General features: G+C 36.5%; 1 long non-coding RNA gene across 1 annotated transcript in view; it reads left to right on the top strand.

The window, feature by feature from the left end:
• LOC308667991 overlaps positions 1-15566 on the top strand; it is a 116144-nt gene extending 100578 nt beyond the window's left edge. Inside the window, exon 3 of the long non-coding RNA XR_014026440.1 lies at positions 15533-15566. This is a non-coding gene — a long non-coding RNA (uncharacterized lncRNA). The remainder of the gene's footprint in view (positions 1-15532) is intronic.
• Positions 15567-16311: the final 745 nt, after the last annotated feature.

Below are 16311 nucleotides of genomic sequence, written 5' to 3'. Positions count from 1 at the left end.
TAAAGGAAATATTAGTTCCAATTCAATCCTATTTCAACATCTTTCCTCTTCTACTTTTTAAAATCTTACCTACTGTAGCTGCAGTATGCATATGTTATGTTTAATTTAACAGCAAGGCTGCTTCTCCCAAATTATGGTTATCATGATAAAAGTAAAGCTAAATCCACATTTTTTGCTTACAGGTGAAATATTGCAAAATATATGAATGGAACACAATAACTAAGCAAAGCTACTCAGAAAAAAAATCTAGAGAAATGATTCAAAGTCAAGCAATTTAAAGGGGAAAGTTTAAGGACATGTTTAATTTGTCCTCCGAGTACAATAACATATAAAAATAGTTGCCCTTTCTATATCATATTCCTTTTGTATTTTTTTTTAGCCAGAAGAAAAAAGGTCAAAAGTAGCTTTATGCTTGCTCCCAATTGTTCATTTGGGTTCTTTATGTTTTTAATTGTACTGGGAGAGGTTGCAGAAAGTCCAGAAATTATAAAAAGTATCTTATTTGGGGATGCATTTATTCATATGACACTATCTTCTAATTTGCCCAGATAAGGGTCAGGTCAAACTAGATGCAGTATTAAACATTTTCAGTGCCAGCAGGACAAGGATACATAAACATTTGTGGCCAAGGGCCATAATATTAACATTTTTACTATTTTTGGTGGCTGAAGGTGATAGGAGATGTGGCAGTGATGTGATAACATCATCAGAAAAAAGGAGCCAAAATCGTCTGTGTAATTGTTCTCTTCCCTTTAATCTCCCAATAATAACCTTAAAAAAACAAGGTAGAATCCCATGATAATCTGCGTCATGCAGAGCTGACCTTCATAACTCAGCCACTCTCAGAGTGTTCATCATTCCTTGTGGATATCTCTTCTATCTGAATGGTGATTCTTTATTATATACATTGGTGTGTGAAAGTATTATACGGTATGATAATTGGTTGTTATCTGTCCCTTTGCACTAAACTGTTCAATTCAATTAATTGATATAAGTGCACCATGGAATGTAATGACACATTAACCTAACTGTCCCAATCATGGGCACTATTTCTGCTAACATTACAGTAGGGTACTTTAGAAATGAGCTGCAAAATCTATATGATTACTAAGTGGCAGAAAATCTTAACAGATTTTTGCTGCTATCTATTAATAGCTGTAACTCAGAGGTTTTGGGAACCAGCGACCGGTTCCATGGAGAAAGGTTTTTCCACAGACCAGAGGGGCACGGGTTTTGTGTGTTACCTGCATCCCACAGATGGGGCTTTGCTTGTTTGTGTGGACTGGTTGCTGGCATGCTGTGGCCCGGTGCTGGTTCATGGACCGGGGATTGGGAACCTCTGCTCTAACTGAAGTCATTCCAATAAATATTCTCATATTCTTAAAAACGCTGGAAGTTTTTAAGAAGAGACTGGCCAGCCATTTGTCTGAAATGGTATAGGGTTTCCTGCCTGAGCAGGGGGTTGGACTAGATGACCTCCAAGGTTCCTTCCAACTTCTTCTTCTTCTTCTTCTTCTTCTTCTTCTTCTTCTTCTTCTTCTTCTTCTTCTTCTTCTTCTTCTTCTTCTTCTTCTTCTTCTTCTTCTTCTTCTTCTTCTTCTTCTTCTTATTATTATTATTATTATTATTATTATTATTATTATTATTATTATTATTATTATTATTATTATTGCCTTTAATATGTCCTATACTGTAATGAATATGATTTAAATTCTCCGAGCTTGTGGGTTGGTTTCTGAATGTTTCATTACCAGGCTAGGTAACATCTTTAGCAGAGTTTAGGGGATATTAGTGTCAGTGCTCTTCTGTTTATTTGCCATGATTTAATATGTCCATTATAATAGATGAAAAGACTTTGTTCTTTAATTTTTTTGCTAGAGGTATTTAATTTTCTATATGTTGTATAATTAGTTAATCTTGCAATGGAAGACAAAGCAGGGTTTGGAAGATGTACTGATTGACACAGAAAATGGATTCTGTCAGAGCTAATCTTGAGCTGTTGGAGACATTTTTAATTTATATCTCCTCTTTTACTACCTGGACATTTTCATTTAGAAAAAAATACCAATTTTACCAGTTGTAAAATTGGCATTTTTATTTATGGAATTTTTAAAATCAGTGTTAGCCAGTGTACTAAATATTTTCTCAGCAAAAGTGTCATTGTTGCTGACAGACAAATAAAAAAGTGCTAATGGACCTAAGTACAAACTATTACTAAAAACATAAAGTTTACTTTCCTGTGAATGGAACTGAAGATCTGAATCTTAAATTATTCCTCAAGATTCTGGAGAAATTCAAAATGTTGTCCAAGATTTTCTACGTGTTGAGGTAATTTTACGACATTTTATAATACAAAGCTCAAATCTCTGAGCACAGCGCTGATTTATTCAAATATGATTGCTAAAGTATATTTTCATGGTTCCTTATAAAAATTCCCTATACTACACTAATGTAGCCTACTAGAGGTTTGTTTTTGTAAATCAGTATATATAATTTTGGATCCATTGATCCAAATTTAATCCTTTTCTGTTAATTTAATCCTTTCCTCCCTCCATCATTTTACACATAAAAAAGTGTTTCCTTTGCTGAACATTTACATGCCTACACATCTTGTCTCATTAATAACTTCGGGACATTTGATTCTTTTATCTCTCTGAAGTGCTCTATTTGAGAAATAGGATGACAACTTTAACCTGATGAATGACACATACTGTGATCATATAGAGCTCCTTCATAAACCCATCTTCCTCTGCCTCTTCTATATGTAAATATTTTTTATAATATCAGTGTAAAATAAATGTTTGGTGCAATGAATGGGAAGAGGAGAGAAATTTGAGAATATGTAGTACTTGGTATTTGTCTTTTATAGAAGTACAAATATAACTGAAATATTAGCCAACTATTTGGAGTACTGTTTCATCAGTTTTTCAAGCCCAATCAATTTTTATCAGTCTTCCAAGTTATTTAAATTCTACTCTCAGCAATCCTAAAAAAACATACTTAATAGAAATAGAACAGAACGGTGTACAATTTGCATGGAATACAAAATGGAAGAAGGATTAATGTTTTCCTTGCTACATGCAATTGTTGCCTTAGTAGCAGGAAAACCTTGACATTGGAGAAATTATTAGATAGAAGACAGCTATGGCCCCAAAAACATAGACCCATGTCATTTATGAAAATAGATAGATAGATGTGGAATGTAGACACAATATTAGCATTCAGAAATTATTCCCAAACTCTCAATGAATCCATAAGTTAACTACTGTCTCATCCCAGGAATTTAGGTAGTATTTTATTTTATTTACTTGTCACATTTGTACTGAACCCTATCAAGACTCTGGAAGCCAAAGAAAATTAAAAACAAATAATAAAACAAGGAAAAAAACAATGTCCATCTAGAAGAAAAATATTTAGACTACCATATAAAAAAATCCTATAAAGGAAAGAATCCAGGCTTTCAGGCATTTTCTAAACAATGTCAGGATGGGGGGGCTACTATGACCCGGTTATCCATCATAGTATCTAAGCATCTCTGTTTTCTATACAATATAAACATAAACCACTTTTTATGTTCCAGGTCAAGTTAAGATATAATATTATAGTCCTGCCATAATGAGTTGTCAAGAGAACTGGATAGAGAACTACTAGAGCTGAACCTATCCAGTCTACAAAGATCAAACAATCCTTGTAGGAATCAATAGGATGTACCTGATCTTGCTAAGCTTGTAAGCCGCCCTGAGTCTTTGGAGAAGGGCGGGATATAAATGTAATAAAAATAAATAAAATAAAATAAATCTTATAAAGAGGCTGAGTAGCTGGGCTTTTCAAGCAGTTTTCAGACCATCATTCTCAATGGAAATGACATGGAATTATAAGGCTATGGAAGGTGAAAGTTTTATATTTGTGAACCAGTCCTTAATTATATTCAAAACATGAAGCAGGATATATTCACTGAGTAACCATGCATTTATCTACCTATTTTCTTCTGCAGTCAGATAGGCACAGTACTACATTTTTTAAAGTATTGCCACAATAGCAATTATACAATTTTAACAATGAAAAGCAATTTGAAACAACTATATACAGTAGGTGAATGAATATATGAGAACCTTCATTCTAAGGTTTGCTTGCATTTTTTTAGTTCATTCATAAATTATTTGCTGACAGTCATACATCTTGTCTTATATATTCACTGAAGAGTTTACAAGTCCCCCCCCCCCAGTTTCCTCTATGTTGTAATAACTCATACGGAAGGAACTCAACCATACATTTTGTAATTAAGATTAATGTACGGCTATAAGATTTGAGGGCTTGCAGAACCTTAGAAATCTATTAATTTCTTATTAGTTTCAGTATAATAATTAAACCTTTTACATGGAAGGTAAAATAAACCAGTGAACCCAACTTTGTGAGAGACTTAGCATATGCTGTTCATTTAAGCACTTTTAGTGATTTAATTATATTATGTACCCCATAATGCTTTTGCTGAGTTGGAAATTTGGACATTTCATTTAAATTTAAGTGATGATTAATGAGGGCAATGGAATATCTTTTGTGGTGCATAAGTTGTGAATAATGCAAACTATAACTCACATCACTTTCAGCAAAGAAAGCAGAACCAAATCTCACTGAGAGTACAGTATCATTAAAGAGGTTAAATGTGCAGCATAGAAGAAATTATCAAATTATCATTACACTTACAAGCTTGTGAAAAATAAGCCAGCTTTGCCTGAGGCAGCCAGGTTTTCCTTGAGGGGAGAAAAAATAATTTGCTCAGCAACTGAGCAAGTAATCCAGTATAGATCATTCCCCAAATTATTCCTCTGTTTATTATTAGCTTCTACTGTATTTCTCTAGATGGCAATGGACAATTCCTCTCTGTCATCTTGTCCCTTTTCTGATCCCTGGGACACATTTGGTACTTTAGTCAGCAAATGCTAGGTGCCATTACCAAATACAGTAGCTACTGTGACAAATATATTTGATCACAAAATACCCATTTATAAGAAGACATGATTTTTCTCTTCTACATCTCAATGGGACCTTTGAAAGACTCAAAGTTAAAGTTGCAAAGAAACAAGATGCTTATGTCTTGGTTTGCAGCCTACTGATTTTCTATTTAGTTTTTATGTCAAAACAATCTCTTTTTAAAAAATGTGCTAGTTTATCATAATAACAAATTGACTCCCTTGCATAGGATTGTTTCATTTCATATTCCTTTAGTATTTGCTTCACCGGATGATGCTCTGGGAGATATTTCTGATGAAGTCTGGAAAGGTGTCATACTTATTAAATTAGAAGAACAACTGTAGAAAGCTGCAACTACAGGTTGTAGGTTGTAGTGTAATTTATTCCTGTGCACAAAAAGGAGTTTAAAACAACAAGAAAAAAACAGTGTAATAGCTTTCTTTTGGCTTAAAAGTATTTTAATGTTTCATCAATGTCTCTACAGGTGCTATTTAATAAATCAATTAGGTCATTCTGTATTTTGAATAAATCATGACCATCACATACAAAGTGAGCCATTTCAAAATTTGAGAACAGAGTCTATAGCTTAAACCATTCATTAATTACAAGTGATTTTATTTTTTATAGTAGTGTCTTTGGTAATATTTCTGTTAATAGATTTTAGACCTGTTAGGTATTGCTCAAGTTTGGTCATCACACTTAGTACTATTGTTGATTACTCAGGCTTAATTTGAGTGGAAAATAGGCTGTCTACACTATTGCTCGTTGGTCCATTTGTCTTTTTCTCAGGAGAATCTAAAAGAACAACTGAACTTCTCATTTATACAGGTTAGGATATCTGCTGGCTTGCTCTTCTTGTAAAAGTTCTAAGATGGCGGCGCCTGGAATGGCTGCGGCTGCATTGGCTCTTGAAGGCGAATAGTTTTGGGAGGGATAGTAAAGGCTATAGGCCACATGATCAGGAAGATTTTAATGTGTTTGAGCAACATGGTGGAACTAAGGTAACATACAACATATGACTGACAATCTTTGCTGGCATGGCGAGTTTCTAGTTGTTTTGGAACTGTTGGTGAGACCGTTAAAAGTCGTTGGCGCTGTTTGAATTTGTTCTACCAGCAGCAAGATCTGACTGCTGGCCCAGTGATGGATTCTACTGCAAATCAGGGCTGTTTCCAGAGGAGGCAGAGGAGGAGAGGACCTGGAGCTTATGGAGCAAAGGAACTGGATGAGGCTGTCGGCAGGCCCAGAGGAAGAGAGAGAGGCTTTTGGAGGAGTTGGTGGTGGCGGCAGCAGCGTGCTCCAGGGGCGAAAAGAAGCAAGGCCTCTTTAAGGAAAGGGTGGAAGAGTCAGGATCAGAAAAAGGAAAGAAGGCGAGGTTGTCAGAATACAAGCGAATTTGAGGGCTAATCCACATGGAGCCCCATTTCCATCTGTCCTGTTTGCCATCGTTCACTCCCTAGAGACTAAAATGGACAATGTGAAATTTGAGCGGGCCCCGAACAAGGAGTATATATGGTGGTGACCCTTTGAGAGCTGTATGCAACGAAATTTCATTTTGATGTATGCCGATTGGTGTACATTCAAAGTGACAATAAAGTTATCATCATCATCATCAACTGTAGAGAACCCAGACCTACAAAAGACCTTTTTTAATTCCTATATTAATCTGCTTTCCTCTGCCTGCAAAAGACCTTCTTTGAACACTTCTGCCTTCCCCCCCATTTGCAAAGTTAACACTTCTGCCTTCTCTCCAAATCTGCAATTGTAAGGCCACATTCCTACATTCCATCTCTGCCTCTGGTGATAAAACTCTTTTCTTATTTACAACCACATTCCTGTCTCTGATTCACATGTGTATACAACAAAGACTTGTTTCATTTAAATTGCCCAGTATATAGTTTTCCTGAAGATGTCCTTGCTTCAAGATAGGGCCTCTGCCTTCCTGTGATAAACCTTTGCTCCTTGCTTCATTTATAACAAAGACTTGTCTTTTATGTTTCAAGTTATGTTTCAAGTTATGACAACCCTTGTATTCTCTGTAATATGATAAGCTATGCTTTATTGTTTCCTGTAATGACCTTTACCCTCTTCATTATCAGTTCTCTGTTAGCATAAACTATGTTTTATTGTTTCCTTTGACCTCACATATGTTCATTAGCAGATGTATGCAATGAGTTATGTTTTTCCTTTATGTTAATTCCTCATGTGTACTTCACCCCTCCCAAATGAAACAGCTTAATAAAAGGAGGGTTTGTGGAGCTGTTAGAGGAGGCACACATCATCCACCCCGAGCACTCCATGCTCCCTCACTTTCTTGTATTAGGTGCCTCAGTTTGTCTTACTCTGTCTCTAACTCTGCCTAAATCATCGCAGTTCCCAAGTATGACCGTCGGAACTTCCGGCATACTGGGTCGGTGGTAAAAGGCAAGATCCTTCCTTACTCAAGGTGTCCACCTTTACGAGGGTCTCTCTAAATTCCCACCCCTGTTAAGGGGCTCTAAGAGTTGAAGCCAGAACCCTGACCGGTCGCTCATCGCAACAACTGGGGGCTCGTCCGTTGGATCGCTCAGCTTCAACTCCGTAGTACGACTCCTGTCTAGGGGTGTGCTACCTGCATTCCTGTTTCCACGCACCTCGGAGAAGGCTTTACTCGTGAGTAAACGGGCTCATCACCTTTCAAAGTTTCGTCAGGGCATAGGGACGAACTTTTTAATATAATGCAGAAGGCTAATTTTGTTCAAAAACACAATGGCACCATGGTCCATCTTGTAGGAAGGAGACTTTTAACAAAACTTTTACAATATATTAACAAAAATTGTCTGGCTTATCCAGAATCAGGCACTTTGTCTGTTATAACCTGGGAAAAGCTACGTAAATATCTTCACAATCATCCCAGGGCGCCTGCTGATATTTTGTCTGCATGGCAAGCAGTGATGGCAGCATTAAAACTCTTGCCATCTCCTTTAGATCTAACATCTTCTATCTCTAAACCTCTTGATCACTCTTCTGATCTTCTGCCTTCATCCGTGCCACCCCCACCCTATGAAAAATCAGAGAAACTTCCTCCTATTGCTGTGCATGTCCCCCCCTCTGCTCTGCCTCCGGAGAATCTTCCTTCTGCCTTTTATTTTTGCCCTGCTGTGCCTGTCTCTCTTTCTGCTCTCGGCAAAGAGGAAAAAGCCTCTGAGCTTGTTGCTATTTCAAAACCCCCCCCTCCCCCCTTCCCTCCTCCTCCTTCTCCAAATCTCTCTCCTCACTCAAGAGGCACCTTTAGTTCACTCTATGCCTGTAGCTCATGCCCCCCCGGGACATTTTTTTTATTCTTTTCTCCTCTTAATGCTTCTAACCCATCTGAACTTCTCACGGATTCTCTTTTTCATTAAGCCTTTTTCAGTTTGTCATCTTGTTATCTTGTTAATTTTTTGCCGCCACCAGCAGCCGGAGGTTAACCAATTCACCCTTGCATCATGACTTCATCAACTATGTGTAAGGATTTTTAATAAGTATAGGTAAGCTAACATGATTTTGACTATCACAATATCTTGTTTGGGAATCTGAATATAAATAAAAAAGAAATAGAGAAAAATTTCTGCTGTATTACCTCAAGGAATAAATAGGGATCAATTGTTTGGCACGGGACAATTCATTACTAATGACCAACAGGCTCAAAGCCCAAGGGAGGCTTTTAAATTGATACAGGAAGGTTTTGCAAAGGTTTATCAAGATCCCAATCAGGCTTATTCAGACTTTGTGGATAACTCCTGTTAAAATTGGCTTATGTGGGGCTTGAAAGAGCCTCTTGGGGCGAGCTGTTCTCAGTAAAATCCAGGGGCATGCCTGTTGATTTCAACTGCCTGGACCTGCCTGAGATCTAGCTAGCTCTTTGGATTATTGTTTTGGCCTAAAACCCCAAATTGATATGTGTGTTTTGTTTTATTTTATGTGTATGTATATATATATATGTATATATATGGACATTTGGAACATTAAGCTTGGACTTGGAATGGTGAGAAAAATAGGAGATGGTTAAAGGGCCCTATAGAAACCATGTTCGGTTGGAATCAACTCATGATTTTTCTCACCTCTCGTAGGACAAGCCATATGTCTAAATAAATGTTGTTTTAATAGTATCTGTGTATATATGTCTGTCTGTGTTGTTCTGTGTTATTTCCAAGACTTGGAAGAGGGTCAAAATCCTCTCTGATAACACCAAACAAAAAGGCCTTATTTAATAATGTATGGTTTGTCTGCAGAAAGTATGAAATGAAATTTTTGTATGTGAAATTGTTTATGCAAGCAGTCAGAATGGAAGTGAATGAGTTAATTTGCTGATATGTAAATGTGAGTGTGTGAAAGGAACAGTAAACTGCAGATTTTATTGTTGTAAAAGCCATGGATGATGTGTGAGAGTAAATGCATGTAAAGGAGAGCAAACTTTTATTTATTTTTTTTTTTTGGTGGTGAGATTTTTGTAAAGTTTCTTTTACCCCCACCCCAACCCTGCTGTGTTACTTTAAGAGTGAGAAAGGGAGAGACAGCCAGAAGGAGGGGGGGTGGCTGGTTCTTTTAACCATTTTTTTTTTTCTCTGCTTAGAATTCCAGTCTGAGAAAGGGGGGGTGGATGTGAAGCTTGATGCCCACTCTTGCAGTTTCAGCTTGCAATTTTTTTTACTCGAAAGAGGAGAGATTCTTTGTTGGACAAGTTTTTTGAATTCTTTGAGTTTTAGTTAAACATCACCCAAAAGAAGTTTTTGGAATTCTTTGAGTTTTAGTTAAACATCACCCAAAAGAAATTACTCTGATCTTTTTGTGGAGTTGTTTTTTTTTGTTGTTTTTTTTGTTTTGTTTTTGATGTTTTTGTGTCTGTGTGCAGGACACATTGATAGAAGGTGATATCTGGGAGAATTTCCCTCCCTTAATCAGCACTAACCTGTGGATTTTATGCCTTACAACAGGCTCTGAGATTGTTAATAAAGATACACTGAATCTAAATATGATTATGGAAACTTCAATACTTTTGGAGAAGAGAAATGTAGAGGATTGATTAATAGCTAAGAGAAACAGTTGGCTCATGCAAAAGTTGATAGAAGCTGGAAGCAGAAAAGTCAGAAGTTAGGCCAGAATGGCAGACGGGCAGTGAATGAATGGAAAAGAGAAGGGAGAAACAGAAAAGTGGTTTTTAAGTTGGTTTGCACGGATTTGTGAACACAAGCCTTAGAATGCTGAAGGAACAAGAATGTACTATAGATAGGGAGAAACATGGGAAGTAGCAGAAAGTGAGAGGTAGATGTTGCATGATGGGAGTCGAATGTTGCTATTGTTTAACCAATTGAAAATTTTGGAATGGATTCATTTATCCCACACGCCCAAAGTTTCTGTTTTAACCAGAGAAGCACAATTATTTTTATGTCTTTGCAAATTTGGGAATCATTTTTTCAAACCTCAAGTGAATTGCAATTTTCCTTAGCTGATTGGCATGGCAAGGTTTCTTGCCACCCACCACCCGATTATCGTTTGCAATGCAAATTGTTCGCACTAACCAAGCAAACAACACCCCAGCGGTCAGCTCAAAAAGCTGAACTGGCTGCTTCAATTTTTGCTTGTCAAATTTTTTTTTTCCCTTTCAACCTACACAGCTACTCAACTGCCAGACAAAGTGCTGTGGATCCCAGGTCGCCACATTCATTCGTATCATGCCTCCACAAACACAACTGCAGAACCCATTAAAGATGACAGCATGGTTTGTGACTTTTTTCAGCTTTGTTCTTACACCACTGACTGATGCCACTAAAACACAATTCCATCTGAAAGCTCACCCCAGACGTCAACTCCAGTTCACCAGCTATCCCATCCTGTTCTTTACACCTTTGACATTGGTTCCAGTCAAAAATGACTCTTTTCACACTGTTTTTGCCCATCGCATGGACCCAGAAGGAACAACCTGTTGTTAACAACGAGTCTACTATCATCATCTATGTGAACTCTGTAGCTCATGTTCCTGTCCAAACTTGAAATGGTTTCAACTTTCAGGAATTACTTGGCTCCTGGTTTCCCAAAGTACCTGGTTTACAAGCTATTGTAGCTTTTATTAGTATGCTTGTATTAGGATGTATTATTTTACCTTGTGTCTTGCCTATTTTTATCAGAAGTATTACTAACAGTATTTCTTTGAATGTGCTTGACTCCATGGCAGCATTATACTTGGTATCAAGGAATGTTTAACTTCTCTCCCTGGCTGACCACCCTTTTCTCAGCTATAGCTGGTCCTTTAATTTTATTATTACTTGCATGCGCAATTGGCCCATGTGTTATGGGTAAACTTTTAAATTTTCTACAACGAAGGCTGAGCAGCATTAGCGATGACATTCTGTTGATGAAACACACTGTTGACAGTGAATACAAACACCCTCTTTTAGAATTCACTTCTGACCCAGAGACTGATGCACCCTCACACCAACACTCTTTGAAAGGAACATTGACGCAGGCTCAGGAGGTATCGGAGGATTTCTCTTTTTCCAGCGTAAGTATCCTAGAAGAGAAAGTTCTTGGACATTGAGGGGCCTTCTCAGTAATTGGCTTTAAAAAACAGAAAAAGAGGAGTTGTAGAGAACCCAGACCTACAAAAGACCTTTTTTAATTCCTATATTAATCTGCTTTCCTCTGCCTGCAAAAGACCTTCTTTGAACACTTCTGCCTTCCCCCCCATTTGCAAAGTTAACACTTCTGCCTTCTCTCCAAATCTGCAATTGTAAGGCCACATTCCTACATTCCATCTCTGCCTCTGGTGATAAAACTCTTTTCTTATTTACAACCACATTCCTGTCTCTGATTCACATGTGTATACAACAAAGACTTGTTTCATTTAAATTGCCCAGTATATAGTTTTCCTGAAGATGTCCTTGCTTCAAGATAGGGCCTCTGCCTTCCTGTGATAAACCTTTGCTCCTTGCTTCATTTATAACAAAGACTTGTCTTTTATGTTTCAAGTTATGTTTCAAGTTATGACAACCCTTGTATTCTCTGTAATATGATAAGCTATGCTTTATTGTTTCCTGTAATGACCTTTACCCTCTTCATTATCAGTTCTCTGTTAGCATAAACTATGTTTTATTGTTTCCTTTGACCTCACATATGTTCATTAGCAGATGTATGCAATGAGTTATGTTTTTCCTTTATGTTAATTCCTCATGTGTACTTCACCCCTCCCAAATGAAACAGCTTAATAAAAGGAGGGTTTGTGGAGCTGTTAGAGGAGGCACACATCATCCACCCCGAGCACTCCATGCTCCCTCACTTTCTTGTATTAGGTGCCTCAGTTTGTCTTACTCTGTCTCTAACTCTGCCTAAATCATCGCAGTTCCCAAGTATGACCGTCGGAACTTCCGGCATACTGGGTCGGTGGTAAAAGGCAAGATCCTTCCTTACTCAAGGTGTCCACCTTTACGAGGGTCTCTCTAAATTCCCACCCCTGTTAAGGGGCTCTAAGAGTTGAAGCCAGAACCCTGACCGGTCGCTCATCGCAACAATCAACATGTCAGGGACTGAAGCAGTATCACAACATGTTAACATAGCAAATATGCATACTGTTTCTTTTGGTATTATATGTATTGGCTTTCACACTATTTTACTGTGTTTTGTGAACTGTGTTTTGTGAACCCTTTTAGAGGAACCTCAAAGGTGCTTTTTTTTCTTGAAAAGGCAACTGGACTGTTTTTTTTTTTCCTTGAGGAAGAAGAATTTATTTTTATTTTTATTTTCTTTTAAAGGAAATAAAGATGATAGAATGAAATACTTTATATAAATAAATACTTCAGAGTTATGAAAATGCCAGAAAATGATAATTTCCAAAGAAAAGAAAGTAATTCTGAACTATTCTAAAAATTGCCATTTGTACACGTTTGTATCATTTATATTTATTTTGCTTTTTTATTTTAATATTAGATAATCCCTTTGCCAGATAGAAAGTAGAGATTACTGCTAAGGAAGAACATACAGTAGTACTTTTGTCCTGATTTCTGATATTATCTTAGACATTGGTTAAATCTGTACACCAAATATTCTGTAAATTTTTCATTGATATTCAGAATCAAGTGTCTCAAATTTATGTGTCTGAAAGAGAAGAGGACATTATAGGTCCTCAATATAAATGCAAATGCAATCATGTCTAAAAATAGTGCCTTAATATAGGCCATTTTTCATTAGAGATCAAATTTAGTGCTCCTCGCTTCTAGATACTCATTAGTAATAATGATTATTTCTTAGAAGAGAAGAATATACAACTCTCTACTCAGAAATTAAAGATTATACAACTAAAAAGATTATTTTCTTTTTGGTAGAATCGAGGAAACTTTCCATTATCTAGATATGCTCTGTTACTTTTGGGCTAGAAACCAGCATTTTAAAAGGTATTACAAGCTTTTATCAGAAAATGCATATTTCTTTGTAATAACATGGATAGCCATTAGCATAGTTCAAAGATTTGTCTGAAATCCATTTTCACATCTCCATTGTTTTGATAAAGCTATCCTAGTAAATGCATATATTTATGGATATCTATCAGTTTATAAAAAAATAAATGTTGCTCAAAGAAATACTACTTCAAAACTGATATACTGTATGTACTTAGAGAGATTCCTGGTATTAGAAAATTTGGGAAGATATTGCCCAAACTAAAATTCACTTCTTAATTTATTGTCACTTAATTTAATACCACTATTTTAGACATTTTAAAACTACTTGAGTTATTTCAAGTGGATTTTTTTTTATCATCTAAATCATGAGTATCTATGTCTCTGTGTGTCTCTTGTGTGTATTTCTTTGATAGGTCTTCAGATCGTTATACTTTGTACAGGACTGCAAACATATTCTCAGTGGAATTGCTTGATAGTTTGTTTGTTCAAGGGGGCAAAGATTTTCATATTGTCTCTTCATTTTGACATGCTGCCATATTTCCCTGTCAGATTTTTGTAGTAGGTGTTAAGTCGTGGGCTCTGGTGAGCAGGAATGAAGACACAAGGCTGAGTACAGAGAAACTCATTCTTTTATTCTTACTGGAACTGTACTTGAGCTTGGGCCGCACCCAGCCACAATATATAGCCTAGCCCTACAGTAGCAGCCAATAGGATTGAACTCGTGCTTGCCGCCTGGGGCTGACCAATTGCATGACCGGAGACGCACGTGGTGTGGTACCACAAGCCCAATACGTAACAGTAGGCATTGGTATTGTAAGCTGTTTGTGTTTCTTGCTTCCTGACTTTTCCATTGATGGAAGTCTCACAGAGCAGTTAAACTTTCTATAGCAGTGTTTCTCAACCTTGGCAACTTTGCTATGCTGGGAGTTGAAATCCACATGTCTTAAAGTTGAGAAAATTTTTTCTACAGCAGGGGTGTCAAACTCGCAACATCATGTGACGTGTCATGACGTATAGTGACTTTTTTTGCCATTGCCGGAAATGGGATGGGCGCAGTTTCGCTATGATGCATCTGCGGGCCGGCAGTTTGAAACCCCTGTTCTACAGCATTCCATTCAAATCATTTGGCAAGGTGTAAAGTAATTTTTTTTGCCTTATCTGTGCATAAAAGGCTATTCTGTTCATTAAGCATGACTCTGGCAATAGTTATTATTACAGAAGGCAAATTATGTTCATTACAATGTTAGTTAATAGTCTTTTGATTCATTTCCAACAGCTGATGTTTTATCTTTTAGTTAGTACATATATGTTTAACCAGTCTCCTCTAACCATGAAAGTTGGTAGTTTACATTGCAATTGTTAAGTGGAAAGATGCTTGTAATTTTCCTCTAAGCTGTGAAGAATAAGAAAAACTAACATTTTCTTGTACCAACTGTCAATCCATATGTTGACAAGTGCCCTTTTAAAAGCTGAATTATATCTGAATGCATACAGAGTAAAAGCAAAAATTTATTTAATTTCCTTTGTATTTTACAAAGAATTATTTTTTCAGTAGAAAAGAAGATTTTTAGTCTAGGATTTCTTTCTTTAAAAATCTATCAATTTTAAATTAAGAAATTCAAACAGCTAATCCAAAATCCTCCTTGCTGAAAAATAAGTGATATATGCCAAGTTAAAGTAAGCTATGATATTACTTTTGCTTTAACAAGCATTAGGAATTTATTGCTGTCAAATTAAACAAACTTCATCTCCAAACTCTAATCAGATTGACTGGGTGTTTTTAATTCTTCATTTTTTTTTGGGGGGGGGAAGGATATAATTTGAGCTAGTAATTAAAATGTGAAGCTATGGTTTCCCTCCTCCTCTTCCTCCTCTTCCCAAGTGATAGAAATTTTGACTTATTATGTGTGTTGTTACAAAAACTAATATGATGAACGTTCTTTATGGAACCCATGTAAAGTTATCTACCTATTCATATTCCATTGCTTAGGTTACATGTAACCAAACAAGATTATAATGCAATGGGCTATCCATCAACATGTCTTGAATCTTTAACATAAGATAATTAATCATCTACTAATAGAAGATGTTTGTGTATTGCTTTAATTCTCTGTGCTAGATAACTGAGTTTGTGCATTTTTTTACTCCAGATGCACAGTAATAATTGGGAACATTTCTTCAGCCTGCTCATCACCAATAAAGCAATTTCACAGTTTCCTGAATTCTGAAGAAAAGCTATACTTGGAAGTGTTAATTAACAAAATTACTAGTAAGAGGCATTAAAAGCAGGATATGAAATGTAATTTCTACTCACTGGTTTGGATCAGAAATAGAAGAACAATCATCATATGAAATATGCGTAGATTACAATGCTTATAATATTTGAACATTTAAAGGGCAGCTACAAAATCTTATAACGGTACTGGATAATGGAACACAATAAATGTTTAAAATAATAATTAAGTAGAGATTTACAGGACTGGAGACTAAAACATATAAGGAACGGCTGCTGGAATTGGGTATGTCTAGTTTAATGAAGAGAAGGGTGAGGGGTGACATGATAGCAGTGATCCAATATCTCAGGGGCTGCCACAAAGAAGAGGGAGCCAGGCTGTTCTCCAGAGCACCTGAAGGCAGGACAAGAAGCAATGGATGGAAACTAATCAAGGAGAGAAGCAACCTAGAACTAAGGAGAAACTTCCTGACAGTTAGAACAATTAATCAGTGGAACAGCCTGCCTCCAGAAGCTGTGAATGCTTCAACACTGGAAGTTTTTAAGAAGAGACTGGACAGCCATTTGTCCGAAATGGTATAGGGTTTCCTGCCTGAGCAGGGGGTTGGACTAGATGACCTCCAAGGTCCCTTCCAACTTTATTATTATTATTATTATTATTATTATTATTATTATTATTATTATTATTATTTAATA

Source organism: Vipera berus (genome assembly GCF_964194415.1).
Source record: "Vipera berus genome assembly, chromosome: 4".
Lineage (NCBI taxonomy): Eukaryota > Metazoa > Chordata > Lepidosauria > Squamata > Viperidae > Vipera > Vipera berus.
Note: the sequence above shows the minus strand (reverse complement) of the source record. Positions and strands in the feature narration are given on the sequence as shown.